Source organism: Polyodon spathula, chromosome 4 (genome assembly GCF_017654505.1).
Source record: "Polyodon spathula isolate WHYD16114869_AA chromosome 4, ASM1765450v1, whole genome shotgun sequence".
NCBI classification, from domain to species: Eukaryota; Metazoa; Chordata; class Actinopteri; order Acipenseriformes; family Polyodontidae; genus Polyodon; species Polyodon spathula.
This window is the reverse complement of record NC_054537.1, coordinates 17,299,383-17,304,253: the sequence shown is the minus strand read 5'-3', so window position 1 is coordinate 17,304,253 and position 4,871 is coordinate 17,299,383.

Genomic DNA, 4,871 nt, shown 5'->3' with positions numbered 1-4,871 from the left:
TCTTCTGCAGCCGTCAACCTGCTTTCAAACTGCTTCGAAACTGCTCTGTACTTTTCCACGCCTGTACTTCTCCCACTCGCTGTCGCTGGGAAGACTGCATGGTTCCGTGACTGACTGGCGGCTCACGTTGATGAAATGATGACTTTGAAGGTTGAATAAGGTGCCTTGATGAAGCTGGTCAGATTGGAGAAGCAGCGCCAGATGAGGAAACACGAATCTGGGAACAGGAATAAGTAGCAGGAATGGATGCCTGATGCAGGGAAGCAGGACGTTACTATGAAGGTAGATACTGAGCATCTCAAAAACAGCTGAGTAAGGTTGCTTCATGACCAGGTCCTTAAAGAGGGGAAGAGTTGAAATTGGAGAATGTCAATTGCTACAAAAGGTTGGAGGAGGAGGAGGACTCCTGAGAATCCATCAGAGTGACAACAAACTGCAGGACTGTATAGAAAAATTGGACCGTGTGAACTTCATAGTGATAGCAAACCGTCTTAAAGACTGTATAGAATTTGTGGTGTTATGCTGCCATCTAGTGGTTATGATTGGAATTAACCATTGGCTGAGTGAAGCCGGATAGAATATATTTGGTTATTGTGATTAAAATCCTTGTCAGTGTAGAACGTCAATTGCGTATTCTTTTAGATTTGAATATATTCATTACATGTTTTAGGACAGTTAGTCATGTATATGAATACGTTAACACAGTATTTAGATGTCACAATTTAGCGAGTTGAACGAACCCTCGCAGATTGTGAAAGCGCAACAGCAGCAACCCAGAAGATTGCAGTACTGAGGCACAGAGCTCGCAGTGCCGGATGAAGCTGCCTGGTCACCATGGCGACTTACCACTCCCCGCAGTCACTCAATGAGGGCTTTGCCTTGGTAGCCATGGACTGAGAGGTGCCGGTGGAAAAGTTGAGAACATCAGTGTTGTTGGAGCATGTTGTGACCAGTCGAAAGCACAAGCCGCCACAGGTTGAAATTGACTATAAAATTGACTGGATAGGTCTTTAAAATGTTGAACGTAGCTAATAGAAATCTGGGGCAGGATCTTCTGAAGGAATGGTAATTTGTGCTGGCTCTGGGAGCAGAGGAGGGACGCTTGATTGCAAGCGAAGAGTAAAGGAAGATTCAGCTGACAGAGCTTTGTGGTAGATTTAAATAGAGGAGTTATGGCAAGGCAAACGCTGACGACGGGAATGTCGATGTCTTGTTGAAGGAGCTTTGAAAGTTTTAGTGGAGGGCCAGTCTGTCTAATAAAGACGCGGACAAGTTGAGCAATGAAGCTATGGTTTGGATGGTGCTGTTGCTGGGCTGGAGGCTGGACGGAGCAGGAAAGACTAATGCTGGAGCTCCTGCAGCCGAGAAGTTGAATGATGAGAAGATGCACAGGAGCAGGTAGGAAAATATTTGATAATATCTTGGGAGCGCTGCGCAGAGAACTGACCTCCAGTGAAAGGCAATGAAGTGTAGATTAGCAGTGAAGCACAAAAAGACGGTGTCTGAGCGTTTGCTACAAAAACTAAATGCTAGACAGCGAAGGTGCAAGTGATCAGGGCTTAAATAGAGAATAGGTTAGGGTTAGGGTTAGGGTTAATTGGAAACCCCCTGCTGGATGCCCCCTGAACTACACAGGCTAGTATTTAAACTAAACAGACTACACAAATGTGAATAAGAAGAAAAAAAATACTATGCCTTTAGGATTTATTTTCATTGATCAGTGTCAAAACACCTGGAATTATAATGCTAAAGCATTATGATACAACAGGGTGGTGTGTTGAATTACCATAATGCTTTTATTAAAAGGTTTTTAAAATCATAACTAACAAACATTTTAGTGAAGTTAGTACTTAATTCTGTTCCAGTTTTTCAAATAAGAACATCCATATATGAGCAAGAAGTATGTGTGAGAGAGACATGTCCCAACGGCAGTGATGGTCAACAAATATGAAAATAATATCTTCAAGCAGTTTCAAATTTACAACTGCATACTGTCATGTTAAGAACTTCACTCTGGAAATATTAACAGCCTGGTGGAAAATAAAGAGCAACGAATGGAACCCGAGAAAAATAACAGAAGAGAACTTCAACAGAACAAACTCTACTGTTGCATTTATTAAAATGGTGTACATCTCTCCAGGATAAACACATTTTTTGGTTTTAGATTTTTCTTTACAAAAGGGAGCAGCATTACAGAAATACTTCTTGTGCTTAATCACCTATTTGTTTCTACTAACGAACTTGTTTTGTAACCCGAGTTTCATGGGTGGGCAGTTGAAGAAGACTTTAACGTTGCAAAATAATTTTGTCTTGCATTTTAAAGTTGACAAGTTAAGCACTTTTGAATATTTGAACACTTTCAGTATTAAAATACACAGTTAGTTTACTCGTCTGCTGTTTTGAGAAGAGTAGTTATAAAAAGAGTAAAGAAAGAAAAATCTAGCTCACTAGTATACTGCCCATCTGCTTTATAAGGTCATAATGTGCCAGATGGCTGGAGATCTGAACTCACAAGGCAATGTAGCATGATCCTGGATCTCTCTGGGAGTGATGAGGTGAGTAATTACCATTCAGGGTGGAGAGGGTGAAAAAAAATCCCATTGATCTTTTACCAGGAATGACACAATTTATTGCTTAAAAATAACATAAACCTGCAGCTACTCCAGAACTGTCCGCACTGGGGTTGAATTGAGTACAGAGTACATAATTCATATCATATAGTGAATTTCCGTGTTCTCTCTGTAGGGTGGAAGGGCTACAGCTATAGTATCTGTATCCGTTCTGAATACACTCCACGTAAAATTAATACGTATATTATAAAATGGGTCTTTTAAATACTCCTGATTGGTCAAAATCGGTTATATGATGGTGTGAATATTACAATATATATGCATGGGTTGGCACTTCTGTTCAAAAAGTGGCGAATCACTTGTAGATATCCATAAGGCACTAGAATTTTGAAGAAAAAAAATCATAGCCATATTTAAATTTATATTAATAAACATGACTAACCACATTTAATATAGAATTTTGTAAAAATGTATTTAGGAAATGGTAGCTATATTTAAATTCGCAATGAAGATGGCTAAGGACATTTATGTCAATTCTAATCTTTTAGGAAACCAAACTCTAGATGACGTTTTAATTGAGTCTGAATCGGACACCATCACTAATTCAAATGGTGAAAAAAAAGTAAGTACAACTACTAGGCATCTTGAACTTACTGAAGCGCAGCTTCTGGACATAGAAAAAGAAAATGAGAAAAAATACGCAAAAGACCACTGCCTGGACATCGGCTGTCCTATTTGACTGGCTAAAACAAAAATCATTAAATGTTGATTTCAAAGTAATTCCTCTGCCTAATCTAAATAATTTGCTACATGAGTTTTATGCCACTATCATAAAACTGTCCATAGCTCAGAGGGACGGGAGTATTCAATCTTAAGCTGTGACCCTACAAGCCGGTTTTAACCATTTTTTAAAAATAGTCCAGCAATAAACATCAAGGTGAATTTGATATGTGACTGAGTATTTCAAAATGCAAACAACATCTTTTTTTGCCACTGTGAAACAGTACCGCAAATCTGGCATGGATACCTCCTGTCACTACCTCCCGGATCACAAAGGACGATTTAAAAAACCTCCCCAGCACTGTCACCTGACACCACCATAGGTCTTGTGAGAAAGGTTTGGGACGATGTGCAACTAAATAGGGCCAGATTTGGCAAAGAACGTCTGCGTGATTTGAAAGCAGGCCTGTTTGTGCTTTGCCATGGTGAAAACGCCCAGGAATATTTCACTTTAAAATTTAGCAAACCAAGAATCACAAGAATTATATTGAATCAAATAAAGAAAAACCCAGAGGTTTCATTTACTCTGTCCTCGGAAATCCTCTCTGCCCTATCTGTCCACCATGATGCCAAAACTAAGCAAACTAGCCAGACTGAATCACCAATACACAAATCACAGCATTAGGCCAACAGCGGTGCACCTCCCTAGCAAAATAGGGCTTCAAGCAGGGTAAATAATGTCTGTCACTGGTCACAGGTGTGAGGGAAGCTTTAAAAATGACTGGGCACCATCTTCAAGTGATCTCAAACAGTGGAGCCACACCACGTTGTTCGAAATCTCTTGCTGCAGCTCCACATACAGTTCAGAATGAAAATCTAAAAGAAGGGTCTGTAAATCTTCAAAATTGCAATTTCAATTTAACACTATAAATAGGGCTTCTTGTTTTTAATCAGTTCAATGTGTATTAAAAACAATGTTGTTTTTATTAATTTTTTAATTAATGCATTTTCGGTTTTATTTTTTTTATGTTTTAAGGGATTGTTTTTTTTAGGTCAGGCAGAGGCAGAAGGATATTTAATAAAAATGATTTTTTTGTTAATTAAAACATGTTTTTACATTTTTTTGTTTCTATTTAGTTAGTTGACCCATTTTATTAGCACAGTTAAAGCCACTCGGCTTTGCCTCGTGATTTATGACGTCAAAAAGACGTCAAGCAGAGGTCTCTAGTCGTTTTTTCTCCGGAAAAGGTCGAGAAAACCTTTCAATGGCTGAGTGAGACCGAAAGGAGCCGAAAAAAAAGGGTGTGGATCTGAACGATACACAGAGGCCCTGCACCATAGACCTAACACGGACATAAAAAAAAACAAGATAGCTGCTTCCGCATCCAGCACTCAAAGAATATCACAGACATTTGCAGAACTTTTTGAGATGTTACAGCAATAAAATAATGACTTGGATCGGATTATTGAGGAGTTTGGTGATAAAATGAGTGATCAGGAGAGGATTTATCAGTATACACGACTATGAAGAGGTATGTGATAAATACAGCGAACAAGGAGTGGGGCTTGGCTGGAGATGCA